Source organism: Cydia strobilella, chromosome 1 (genome assembly GCF_947568885.1).
Source record: "Cydia strobilella chromosome 1, ilCydStro3.1, whole genome shotgun sequence".
Taxonomy (NCBI): Eukaryota; Metazoa; Arthropoda; class Insecta; order Lepidoptera; family Tortricidae; genus Cydia; species Cydia strobilella.
In genome coordinates this window covers 27,784,774-27,799,653 of record NC_086041.1, presented here as the reverse complement: position 1 = coordinate 27,799,653, position 14,880 = coordinate 27,784,774, and the positions used below count along the sequence as shown (strand labels likewise).

Here is a 14,880-nt window from a genome sequence, read left to right as displayed (position 1 = left end):
CTATTTATTAAAATATGAGAAATTTGCTGTTCAAGTTATGGTTCCGATATAGTGCGTACCAATAGATTACCCATAGATGAACGGTGTTCAACTTTTAGGCATGACCTAGTTTTTAAAATGCCGTTATTCTATCTATCTTTTGAACACTATAAGACCATTTTATATGATTTATTTGTTAAATTTCCATACTTGAAGATATCATTTATATTGGTTCAACTATAGGACCACATTGTTCATCTTCTGGGCAAATTGGCCTGTTGTGGCACTTATATTTATTTTTATAAAAGTACTAACTGAATAATGATAATATAGTTTGTCAAAGGACAATCTCATTTCAAACATAGACAGAGAGAATCATACTATCTTTGTCTTACACTAGTACTAGCACCCAAAAGAAAAAAATTAGTAGTTTTTTTTTTGTTTTTATTTACGGACAATTTGGTTCGGAGTCGTTTAATCTTAACTTGAAAATAAAAGTGACTTTAAACGCGTTCTAACATATAGAAAAAAATCTAAAGTTGGGGTAGTCGCTTAATTGTTCATCTATTGGTGCCACTACCCTAATACTTATAACATTTTGACGATTCACGAAGTTAAAACTGAGAATAGTTTTTTAATCTTCAATAAGTACCTACCTAATTACTAAAAAGTTCATGAAATAAAACTATGAAAACGGATTATATCGCGTATATTGAATTTATAATACATCCCGACGTTTCGAACTCTTTACAGCGTTCGTGGTCAACGGGTGACGGGTGAGTCACCCGTTGACCACGAACGCTGTAAAGAGTTCGAAACGTCGGGATGTATTATAAATTCAATATACGCGATATAATCCGTTTTCATAGTTTTATTTCATGAGTAACTATCGCGGTAACCGAAGAAAATATTACTAAAAAGTTTTTTTGTCACAATTCAAAATAAAAGTTTTACCGCCAGCCTAACTGCACTTTTAAGTGCACCTCTGAAACGTCTATCATGCAAAACGAAGAATTGACACATTTATCACTACCAGTGAGGAAAAATGCCCCTCCTATTCCTTCGCTAGTTTGGACGAAACTTCACTGTCGCAGGCAAACTTAAAATTGTAGGACAATACCTTTGTTAGCACTAGCCATTCTGTTCCTCGACTGTGACGTCACTTGGCATCATGCCCTAGTTTCCTGGTAATGGGAGGGCCCGGGTAATGAGCGAGTCATTTATGATTATATACACCGATAAAAGCTGAACACTTCCATATTCTTATATTTTTAGGAGTAATTTATCGTTGCCCAACCAAAGAGCTAGCTAATACCCAAGCAAAGATAATTTTAAAATGGGGCATTGAAAGCAGCTTACCTGATCCCGTGCTGTGCGACGCCAAAATGGTTTTAGGATACTTTCCATAACTTTTGAACGAAGATTAGCATTTTGAGCTTCTTAGAGATCAATTTACTAAGGGAAACTGAAAAAAAACGAAGGGTTCCGTACAATTACGCAAAAAACGGCAAAAAATCACGTTTGTTGTATGGGAGTACCCACAGAAATATATCAAGATAGAAGGAAAGAGTGTATCTCGCGTGGCGAAACAATGACACGGTGTCACAGTTGCTCGCCGCGAACTTCAGTTCAGTCTGCTCCCGGCGACCGCGGTCTGCTTGCGACGAAAATGGTTTGTTGCGCAATAATTAACTGATCAAACACTTCCAATAAAGTTGGAGCTGTTAATGGAGGTATTTCCTTTCATCGGTAAGTACAATTTGTCCTTAAATATCTGTTATTAATTAAAAAACTATTTATTTTATTATTTTCATCAAAACAGTAGCGGACGATTGTGTGCCAACGCTAGCTTTCCATTGCGGCTTAAATTTGACAAGCCAGACCAGACTTGGCGTGCGTTCAAAACCAGCGATGTAAAAATAAGCTATTCAAACTGTCGAGTCACGTTCAAGGTCGATTTCTCATTTTTTCTATAGAAAAGTAAGAATAGTGCTGTACACTGCGATTTTCTTACTCGATTATTAAAATCGATTTTGAAAACAGACGAAATGATAATTACGTTCTTATATTATTAATGACACAACATCAATATATATATTTTTAATACAGTTGCTCAAAAAGTGCTACTTTACGTAGCTGTTTAGCGTGCGGAAAGTTGGTTTTCGCGAGCTAGTGCTGTTCACTTTCTAATTTTTTTTAAATTTACGCTTGTTCCAATTCACGACTACTTATTGATGAGTGTTAATATTAGTTTCCTTTAAACGTAATCGTAATCGTAACTCGTAATTAACATAAAAACCTACTGTTAATGTAAGAATACGATATATACATATTTCATATTTTATTACTTACCTCCTCATCATTATAGCACGTTTATTTTTTAATATTGAATATTGAACGAAATTGATTGATTGATTGATTTAAATTCGATTGAAAAACCGGTCTTAATAATGGAAGGTAGAGGTAGGAATAGCTGTCGAAACGCCTGTCAAAGAAAAGGCGTTTTTTCTTACTGCAAGTATGTTTTAAGTTTCCAAAGGCAACATTCGATGTTGTTTTTATTCCTTACTTGCTGTTATTATTATTATTTCGCAACTGTATTAAAAAGCGTCGTTCGATACACGTGCGGACATGTCATTCTTCACTCGTTATCGATCGATATCGATATCTCGGTACTCGTGAAGTAATGACATACTTTCCGCACTAGCATCGAAATGTACTATTTTGATTTAAAATTCTGAGCTTTCTCATTTCCTCTGCCAAAAGTAATTATCATTCCCTCTGTCAAAAATAATGATTATTTCCTCTTTCGGTTCTTATCGATATTTTAGAATCGATGCCGTGTCCTAATCGATCTGTGAATCGATGCTTTTGAATCGTTTTCGCTCGGCAAACTTAAGCAAAATGTTACATGCTCGGTCTCCCTACAAATTGCTGAGCTATTTCCTTCTATCTTGATATATTTCTGTGGGAGCACCACTTAAATATTTATTTTATTCTGTTTTTAGTATTTGTTGTTATAGCGGCAACAGAAATACGAGTACATCATCTGTGAAAACTTCAATTGTCTAGCTATCACGGTTCATGAGTGACAGACAGACGGACAGACAGACGGACATCGGAGTAATAGGGTCCCGTTTTTACCCTTTGGGTACGGAACCCAAAAACACATGTAGATACTTTACTTTCCTCGTATTCGAAATGAAATAGTTATTTGTTATACAAGGGTGCAAAGTTGTATTTTACCCGCGAGTGTGGAATTGAAACACGAGCAAGCAAAAGGATTCTATAGTTGAACCACTAGCGAAGCGAGTGGTTCTAAAATAGAATCCTGAGCGTAGCGAATGTTGCAACACACGAGAAGTAAAATACATTTGCACCCGTGTGTAATACAAAAATTTTCCCCTCACTATAGCGAGGAAAGTGCAACATCCACAGGCGTTAGATTAACTTTATCACTGGAATCACTCATTTTTTTACGATAATACGATATTATAACAGAAAACTCTGGAAGTTGTGTATTTTTACGTGTCGGAGTCGGTGAGAAAATTTTTGTTGACAATGTTGACATTTCTGACGATGCGTTTTGAAATTGCATCGACTTCAGACGTTCAGAATTACATTCAACATCATTTAAAAAAACAAATGTTTTTTTATGGAATTTAAGGTTTATGACTTAAAATAATTAAATAAAGCTAAATTTGGTATTTTTTATTAAATTCTCAAACCATGTATTTAATGATAATTAATATCGAACGGACCATTGTTATGAGCGTTTTACGTTTTGTTATCTGTCAAAAGCTACTTAAACACGCTCCATCCAAGGTCAAATTACTTTCCCCACTAGTGGATAAAATGCGTTTTTCCCCGCTTGTTTCAAAGGATACAAGACGGCTTTCCGAGCTAGTGAGGGAAAAAGTTTTTTGCGTAATGGTACGGAACCCTTCGTGTGCGAGTCCGACTCGCACTTGGCCGTTTTTTTTTTAATATGACTAAGTATAATTTTGACAGCATTTCTTGAGCGTACTTTCAATTAACCATTTAGGTAAAAGTATCGTTATTTACAGAGGGAGTTAAATATCAGAATGGAAATTATAAATCAAATCCATTTAAATCAAATTTCAATTGCTAGCGTAAAAAAATCGTACTGGGAAAGTCAAATGCTCTAGTGTAGTAGAAACGTATCACTTTCTACACACTTTTTAGAACAACAATTAACAACTTTTTTAAATTATGATGGAGTATTATTTTACCTACCTAAACGAGTTATTGCTAGTAATACTTGCAATCTTCTTTTTATACAATTTCTTACGATGTTAATGATTAAATAACTAACATTCTCGCGAAATAGCTTAGATTCTCTTGAGATGCAATCTAATTACTGGAGATACGTGAATGTTTAACTTCCGGAACGCGAAATAAGAATGAGAAGCGTGGAGTGTATTAACTCCTTGCGCCAATTACTTTACGTACCTAAACTACGTAAATCTATTTAATATTATATATTCGTGGAATGAAATACTTAATATGTAATATATATTCATGCAATATTTTAACGGTGAGCTCTTATCGGCAGAACATCTTAGCTTCCAGTAGATTACCTATTTATTTCTTTAAATCATGTTAAGCAATGTTTCATTTTGCATAAAAGGCAGCTAGTACTTTATTTATTTTTCCCCTCACTAGCTCGGAAAGCCGTCTTTTATCCTTTAAAACAAGCGGAGAAAAACGCATTTTATCCACTAGTGGGGAATAGTAGATTGTGTCACAAGGGAGCAAAATGACATATTTACGGCGAGGGCGTACAATTGAATCCTAAACGAAGCGAAGGATTCTATAATAGAATCCCGAGAGTAGCGAGGGATTCTAAAGTAGAATCCTGAGCATTCTTGAGGAAGGTTTTAGTGTATAATTTGTAAAGGTTTTGTATAACCCGTGCGAAGCCGCGGCGGGTCGCTAGTTTATTACAATTAGCTATACATACCACCTTACAGAATAGTCCAACACGTGATTATATATTACATTAAAAAAAACCGGCCAAGTGCGAGTCGGACTCGCGCACCGAGGGTTCCGTACATTACACAATTTAAACAATGTATTTTTTATGTGAAACGTGAGAGATAGGTAATTTGCGGGTTACGATTTATGACGTAATACCTATTTAAAAAAAACTACTTACTAGATCTCGTTCAAACCAATTTTCGGAAGTTTGCATGGTAATGTACATCATATATTTTTTTAGGGTTCCGTACCCAAAGGGTAAAAACGGGACCCTATTACTAAGACTCCGCTGTCCGTCTGTCCGTCTGTCTGTCACCAGGCTGTATCTCAAGAACCGTGATAGCTAGACAGTTGAAATTTTCACAGAAGATGTATTTCTATTGCCGCTATAACAACAAATACTAAAAACAGAATAAAATAAATATTTAAGGGGGGCTCCCATACAACAAACGTGATTTTTTGCCGTTTTTTGCGTAATGGTATGGGGAACCCTTCGTGCGCGAGTCCGACTCGCACTTGGCCGGTTTTTTAGTTTTATCATTCTCTTATTTTAGAAGTTACAGGGGAGGGGGGGGGACACATTTCACCACTTTGGAAGTGTCTCTCGCGCAAACTATTCAGTTTAGAAAAAAATGACATTAATAGAAACGTCAATATCATTTTTGAAGACCTATCCATAGGATACCCACACGTATGGATTTGATGAAAAAATTTTTTTGAGTTTCAGTTCTAAGTATTGGGAACCCCCAAAATTTATTGTTTTTTTTTCTGTTTTTGTGTAAAAATCTTAATGCTGTTCACAGAATACATATACTTACCAAGTTTCAACAGTATAGTTCTTATAGTTTCGGAAAAAAGTGGCTGTGACATACGGACGGACAGACAGACAGACAGACATGACGATTCCATAAGGGTTCCGTTTTTTGCCATTTGGCTACGGAACCCTAAAAACGAAACATTGGCAAACAACAGTAAGTGCATAAAATATTAAAACACTACTTATGTGAATCTCTTAAATATTTGACAATAACTAAACATAATTTCACGGCTTGTAACTTCTGTAAATTCAGTCAGCGTGCAGATAAAGAAATCTTTTTTGGTAGAGACTTCATTTAATATTAATATTTCTCTGACAATAACCATTAGCCAATAAGTTGGTGAGTGTCCCGCGTTCAAAAATAGAGTTAGCGTTTTTAGCTATTTTCAGCCTTTTAACTTCTTAACGGCCAGATTAAGATAATCCCTGATCCAGGCCTCATTGCAATTTCATAGACCAAAAATGAAGGGAATTGAGAAGCCGTTTTTCCTTGATTAGACCTAACCCTGTTAGTGATAAAATAGATTTAGAACAAGTAAAACAAAGTATGAATAGTAAGGATGTTATAAAACATTTTTCAATTGGTGAGAAGGTGATGGTACGAGACCAAAGAAAAAACCAAAAAAATTGGTATCTAGGTAAAATAATTGAAGTTCTAGTTCCAGGGGTAACTTATAGCGTAGAAGTAGATGGTCTAATTGGAAAAGACACGTGAATCAATTACTCGAATGTTCTCAAAGCATAGAGTAGTTATTTAGATTAGTACCAGAGATTTGTAATTATTTTTTGTAAGTGGAGGGAGAGTGTTGTATCTATATATTAATAATACGAGCTGGCAACTCAAGCAGTCTCCCGCCAATATGGATGGAACTGTCAATGTCATCTCTCTGTTCGTGTGATATAAAAAAAAGCATTGCATATGAAATATTATCTGGTCGTATTAATTAATTACACCAAGTTAATTAGAGATATAACATTGGGATTTTCTGGGAGCCGATTTGGCCTTAAAAATTACAAGTCTCATACAAAAAATATATGTCTTAGAATACCTAAGTATAGCAGCAGCAGCTAGCAGTGTTGCTGAAAAAAAAGTGTGTGCGTGTAATCTCTACGCGCGATTGAAGTAAAACTTCTTTGACGGTGACGTTTATCGCTATGTTGGCACTTTGACGTGTGTACTATTGTGCGTGTGTCACTACTGATCGTTACTTCCGTCAGAAAAAAATCTGAGTTACCCTTTAGTCGCGCCTAAAGAAGTTTTACTTCAATAAAGTATGGCAAACCTATTTTGTAAGTAACAGTCTTCGAGCAACACCGCACCGGCTTCCGACCAAGACGTAAACTAAGATATCTTACTATACAAATCGTTCTGCCATTTTTTGCGGGGGGAAACCTGCACATAGTCACACTTCTCACTCACTACATATGTTCCATTCCACTTACAAGCTACTCCTGCTTGACAAACTAGATACTGAACTATTATAGTAAGTACATTACGATACAAGTGCGAAAAATAGAAAATTCGCAACGAGTGGTGATAAATTAAAACACGACTGAAGGGAGTGTTTTAAATCGACACGAGTTGCGAATTACCTATTCGATTCGCACATGTATCGTACAACGTTTTACAGAACATATGGCCCTTTAAATTTTCGACATAAGTCACGTAATGTGCCAATTATCGCACTAGTGCGGTAAAGTAGCACCATATGTACTGTAAAATATATTAATAACGGGTCACTCACGTATTTTTAAGTCGAAAAACGCTCGACATGTTTCACTCAGTACCGAGGAGTGTCATCAGGAGCTTGCGTTACCGGTGGCGGCCCGTTATTATTACTATATTGAATATGCTTGTCTCACGGAAGTTTTGTTATTTATTAAAATAGATACTGAACTATTTCATTTTAGCGAAAAATAGCTCAAAAGAAACAAACGATTTTCCACGAAATGGAAACTGTACAAATTCAAAAAAAAGCTAAATTAAAATATTTCTTAAATTTTTATTTGTCTATTATTCACTGTATTCTCGGAATTTGTTATTTTGCCTGTCATGGAAGCTTTTCCACGTTTCCAGCTTTTTACGTTATAACGATGAAGCTCTGCCCTCCACCATTAAAGTACCACTCGCAGGCTTGAATACCTTACAATCAAGGACAAGATCTCGTGACCTACGGCATATTAGAATCAACGTTTCAATTATTCACACATTTAAAATTGCCCCCATAGTTTTATTGCGTCTATTGCGTACACAGGTGTCTGTAAATTACCGCCCTACTTAGAGTTGAGGGGGTGGCTCCGTGCTTATAGATCGCGCGGCGACCAGTGAGTCTCGAAGTGCCGGTTCGCGCGGACGCCTGCACGACGCCGCGAGAGAGAGACGCGTATACACGCTTATCCCCACTCTGGCACGCTAGAGCGAGACGCAGCACATCGACGTTTCAACAGGTCGTTATTGTTGCCTCTACTAAATGGTGTTTTTGTGCAATAATTCTTCCATTTTTTGCGATGGAGTTTGATGACGCAAGCAATTTGTTACGGTTGCGCTTTTGAGCTTTAATAGCATTTACATTTTAGGTAAAAAAAAAAATTTAAGTACAGGCGAAAACTTTTTTAGCAACCCTTAAAGTAAAGCGGTAAAATATTTAGGTAGGTACTCATTAATATTTTATAATGAAGACATACCTTAAAAGGGTATCATGGTTCAGATGTGACAAGAGTAGCAAAGATATGTAATTTCGTATAAGATAAGTATATACCTAAGGAAAAAACGTGCCTCGGAATATCAAGAAAAAGTTATACTCGAATAGATGGCGCCACACCTTTGGCCTATACTCGGCTAGATTTGACGACACCGTTTGATTTTTAATCATTTTAACACATCAGTGAAAGAACATGGGTCAAATTCATATGACGTTCTAACAAAAAAAACATTTATCAATATATATAATATATATTTTTTCGATATTTTTAAACGTTTTAATTTTTAGTTTTAATTGTCGATTGTTGTTGTGTCGATAGATGGCAGTAAATTTACTGTAACTACAAAATTGACTATAACAATAATACGAGAGGTAAATATTTTTATATTTTAAACATCAATCAATATTTATATATGTATTTAAAAATTACAAATTAAGTTACCTAAAACTAAAGCTTACAAATAAAAATTAAAACTATAATATTGTCTTCGGTTACCGCGATAGTTATTAGTTACTCATGAAATAAAACAATGAAAACGGATTATATACTTACTGAAAATCAGCGTCGCGGAGTGTGCCATTGCCATGTTGGCTCACACCGTGACACCAAGCTGAGTAAGGACCATTTAGCGCAACCTCATTCTGTTTAATTATTTCTAGTTTTAGTCTTGTTATGTTGTGCTAATAAATGCTTTTTCTTTCTTTCTTTTTTCTTTCTATATCGCGTATATTGAATTTATAATACATCCCGACGTTTCGAACCCTTTACAGCGTTCGCGGAGTCACCCGTTGACCACGAACGCTGTAAAGGGTTCGAAACATCGGAATGTATTATAAATTCAATATACGCGATATAATCCGTTTTCATAGTTTTAAAACTATAAATTTTAAAAAATTAAACCTCTTTCTGCCGTTCCCGGTGCAAAGGTGCCCATGATAATCGCAGCATTTCCACGCTGGATTACCGGCCTCTATACTATCTATTCTCTTTGGAGGTAGGTACGCGTAGCTATCAGCCACCCTGCCTTGCGATCAATGGCTAGGTATAATAAGTATAGGTACATGCATATTATAACTATAACTGTTTTCAAAAGTCGGTTGTTTTGAGTGGGTAGGTGTCTACTTTGCCTTGAGTTTTATTATTAATAATTAATGAATTTATACTTAGATACTCGTGTCTCGTATATTGATTGGCGCACTTAATATCAGTAATTAGTGATAAAGGTTAGATTTTTCCATAGTAAGTAATTATACTAATTATAAAATTAGCTACCTCCGTTTTAACTATTGGGTCTTGCGAGCCCGGTCATTTATAAGGCGTAAGGTTATAGATCCAACACTATTATTATCCTGTTATTACCAATTATGAAATTAGATATTAAGTATATAATATATAGATAATATATAGCTGGCGGCTTTCTCGCACAACGTATCATTGCATTGCGATGCGATACAGCGGGGAAATGCCACCAGCATCCTTGGTACAATGCCTCAAGGGCCTATTTTAGATTTAAGCTAGTTATTAATTTCGTTTACGTAGTACCACTGTATATATCTTGTATGTAAATAAATAAAGTTAATTTTTTATAAATATTTATATATAGATAGATAGTTAACATAAACTTACATTAAATAGAGCATGCATCGGTTTATTAAAGATAAGTAAGATTCATTCACTAAAGACACATTCACTTTCGCAGTGCATGTGTCTCTGTTCGCAGGCGCTTTTTGCTACAAAGCTCAGTTGAGCTAGTGAGATCCACTCAGTTTATAATCTACAAAGATGCTTTAATTTTTAGGGTTCCGTATCCAAAGGGTAACAACGGAAACCTATTACTAAGACTCCACTGTCCGTCTGTCCGTTTCTCTATCCATCTGTCTGGCACCAGGCTGTATCTCATGAACCGTGATAGCTAAACAGTTGAAATGCATGCAACAAACGTGATTTTTTTTGCCGTTTTTTTGCGTAATGGTACGGAACCCTACTTGCGCGAGTCCGACTCGCACTTGACCGGTTTTTTTACAATACATGCATTTTTCATGTTTTTTTTTTTGCATTGAAAACTGAAAATGTAATCGATTTATTAAGTTTGGGCAATATTCTACTTTTCACATTGTTACAATGATAGTAAATTTGAAAGCCATGAGGAATTTTTGATCGAGCGAGCACGAATCGCAAGCGAAGCGGCTCCGTTTCAGCTTGGACAAAAGTACTTTGTATGTCTGTCCGACTGTTCTCCCCTACAGGTCGCATTTCACGATCAATTCTCGTGATAGTTGGTGAGATTTAGAATTTTTAGTCGATTTAATTGTTGCATTTTTTTGAAATGGTGTAGGCGGAAGCACACAGAAACACTAGTGACCAAACTCAATCGTCAATGTTGTAATTTGGTGAAAATAAGGGTTGGAAAAAATAACTTCACGATTGGTGCCCAACTTCGCCCAAGTATAATAATAATTATACAAAAAAATAGATAGATATCCATTGAATTCACAATAAACAGAGCTGCGTGAAATATGTTTTAAAGTAAACAAGTGCGAGTCGGACTCGCGCACCGAGGGTTCCGTACTTTTTATTATTTGTTGTTATAGTGGCAACAGAAATACATCATCTGTGAAAATTTGGAAGCCTGGTGACAGACAGACAGACGGACAGCGGAGTCTTAGTAATAGGGTCCCGTTTTAACCCTTTGGGTACGGAAGCCTAAAAATATATATATAAAACAACCTGATTTCACCACCCGTCCCCAACTTCGTCCATTTTTTTTAAATGATGATAATACTAAAACTTATTCCATATCCTAAATGTAAAGTACTAAACACCCATGATACAAGTTATAGTAGAATTATGATTTAATAGGCGAAGTTATGTACTAAAGGCGAATTTAGGATACGTATTTTTGCCAACCTTATTCTTCATTAGCTGCAACATTGATAACGGGGTTAGATAATAATATCAGGTTTCTTTTTAAATTAGGGTAAGCTACTACACACTCGCCAAAATTTCAAATTAATTGACCATTTCTAATAATAGTAGGTACAGCAGGCATTTAATTTTTGGTCGAAGGTTAATTCAAGTAAATAGTGTTTAGAGACTTATACGAGTAATTGAAACAAACACCCCCCCCTGGCTCTAGGGGGCCCTGCAACGGATAATTGTGTTACAAATGTTATCCAGCTACGCTGAGTGTTAGTACATGCGTTACATAACCGTACATATGTTACCGCCTACGTAATGTGCAAGAGCCAATAGTAATAAATAAAAAGCAGTATAAAAAATCATTTTATTGTCGCAAAAACAAACTTACAGCAACAGACGAAAAAAGAATGTGCATCAATAGGATGCAAGTCCAATAGGGTTGTTGACTGTATACCTATATTAAAAATATAAGTATTTATTAAATTATAAACTGGCTTGACAGTCAACTACCCTATAAGGTCTATAAGCATTATTTACAGCACACAACAAGTAGCGATAAGTATGCATACATTTATAAAAAACTACTTATATAATATTTATAACATTTTGAACTATTTGTAAACATTTCTAAATTCTTATTCACATCGACGGGACTTAATCGCGTAAAATAAGTTTTAAATTTACCTCCGACCACGAGACCACGCCGTCCTCGAAACGTCGGAGGTAAATTTAAAACTTATTTTACGCGATTAAGTCCCGTCGTTGTGAATAATAATGAGTAAAAATCGTGAAAGTTTAAATCAGTATTTCTAAGTTCTATTTCATTTCAAATTCTAAGTGCGACAATAGGCTCGGGACTCAGCTTTTCCCGCGAGTCTGGTGACTGCACAGCGCTGTTTTTCAGCCCGCACCTGTCTCTTTGCGTATATAAAAGAAAATATTAATTGCTAGCTATAGGGGGAGAACATGCCTTCGTAGCCTCTAATAACATTTAAGAAGGTGCTCATTTAAATTAAAATAACATTTTTTTACCATTTATTAACAGCAATAGTTACCTATTTAATAAACATGAAAGGTACCTTGTAGCTAATTTCTGATTGTAATAACAGATTATGAACTTGATCGGGATCTGTTTCAACCTGATGAAACGCCAGTTATGACACCGACAGATAATATCCACATCACAAATCTGTTAGTACAATCCCAATACGCCTTCTGCTCGAGATTAATATCAATATGTCTCACTTGCACCAATGATTTTACATGTCATTCTTGTCGTAGCGCTACGCCGTAGCGTTCATAGCGCGTATGCTTATCGGTCATAATTAAATTCTGGCCCCGAGTTCCATAACGTCGGATCGGATGTTAACATTTATTTGCGCCAATTTGAACTTCCAATTTGTATTTACAATACAATAACATATCAATAACGGTTTTTTTGGGTTCCGTAGTCAAATAGGAACCCTTATAGTTTCTCCATGTCCGTCTGTACGTCCGTTCGCGGCTTTGCTTCGTGATTCGTGATCGTTAGATCGTTAGATCGATAGAGGCGCGTGCTACAAAGCTGCAACTCGGCATAGATAAATACATAAATCATGCATGGCGACTCAAAGAGCATACGAGTATAATAAGATAGAGCAATACTGTCATAGTAAATTTTGTAACAGCTGTAAATTCACTGCCATCTATCGACATACTTTAAAACTATAAATGAAGATTTATAAAAATACGTTTACGATTTATAAATTTGCATTAATTATTTTTATATGATTTTGACCCATTATCTTTCACTGATATGCGTTAAAATTATAGATAACAAACGAAATCGTCAACGCCCTCTATACGAGAGTAGGCCAAAACTAGTGGCGCCCTCTGATCAAGAATCAAATTTTCGTGATTTTCGAGGCACGTTTTTTCCTTAGACTGTATCCATCTATTACGGAGTTATATCTATCTTTGATGGCGACAGAACGTTAAAATAAAAACTAGAAAAAATATTTTTTTAGGGTACCTCTCATACAAAAGGTTTTTTTTCGCTTAAACCCAATAGTGCGGGGTATCGATGGATAGTTCTCTTAAAAAGAATAAGGGTCTCCAACAACCATTTTTTAATAGCGAATATTTTCGGAAATAATCGCTCCGAAATAAAAAATATGTCTCCCCCCTCTAACTTTTGAACACGGGTCCAAAAAATATGAAAAATCTTGAAACAAAAGCTTATTAATAAGTACTTTCTATGAAAACTATAGCAAACATAGCGAACAGCCTTTTTTGAATTATTACAAAAAGTCTTCTCTTCTTAGTAAACAGACGTTACAAAGCGCTGCGAGGGTTTTCGAGTATGCTTATAATGTACATGATTTTAGAGTTCTGACAGAATGGTAACTACTAACTACGGCACCCTACACTGAGCATGGCCCGACATGCTCTTGGCCGATTTTTTAAAGTTCGAATGCTGCTCATGATTATTACATACACCACACGTCATGTATTCACATAGAATCATGGTATCTTTGTGTCCTTAAATGTGTAAATGTCCGCTCGTAAAATAGTTATTTGTTATACAAGGGTGCAAAGTTGTATTTTACCCGCGAGTGTGGAATTGAAACTCGCTTCGCTCGTGGTTCAATTATAGAATCCTTTCGCTTGCTCGTGTTTCAACACACGAGAAGTAAAATACATTTGCACCCGTGTGTAACACAAAACTCTTCCCCTCACTATAGCGAGGAAAGTGCAACATCCACAGGCGTTAGATCATCTTCATCACTGGAATCACTTATTTTTTGCGATATTATAACAGAAAACACTGGAAATTCTGATTTTTACGTAAGTCGGTGAGAAGTGTAAAAAAAAGTAAAAATTTTGTTGACAATGTTGACATTTCTGTTCTGACGTATGAAATGTCAACGATGCGTTTTGAAATTGCATCGACTCAACTTGTGCGTTCAGAATTATATTTAACAGCATTATAAAAAATATAACGTTTCTTATGGAATTTTAAGGTTTATGATTATGACTTAAATTTATTAAATAAAGCTAAATTTGGTATTTTTTATTAGATTCCCAAACCATTTATTTAATGATAATTAATATCGAACGAACCATTATTATGAGCGTTTTACGTTTTGTTATCTGTCAAGCAACTTAAACACGCTCCATCCAAGGTCAAATTACTTTCCCCACTAGTGGATAAAATGCGTTTTTCCCCGCTTGTTTTAAAGGATAAAAGACGGCTTTCCGAGCTAGTGAGGGGAAAAAATATTTGTTCGAATGTGTGAAAATGTGGAAAAAATGATTTTTTTCCACCAATGAAACAACCAGGTATACCGATATCCTTTTTCGTAAAATCGAAATCATCATGGAAAACGTTTGAATATCGAAAATAATAATATTTATCTACGCACATATCATTAGTGCTCTATAATGCGTTCAGAAACCGTACGAAATGACCAGCATTATTA

General features: G+C 35.5%; 1 protein-coding gene across 1 annotated transcript in view; it reads left to right on the top strand.

The window, feature by feature from the left end:
• Positions 1-8,098: 8,098 nt before the first annotated feature.
• LOC134744107 (uncharacterized) overlaps positions 8,099-14,880 on the top strand; it is a 71,704-nt gene continuing 64,922 nt past the window's right edge. Inside the window, exon 1 of the mRNA XM_063677804.1 lies at positions 8,099-8,245. The gene's annotated coding sequence lies outside the window, so the exon portion shown is untranslated. The remainder of the gene's footprint in view (positions 8,246-14,880) is intronic.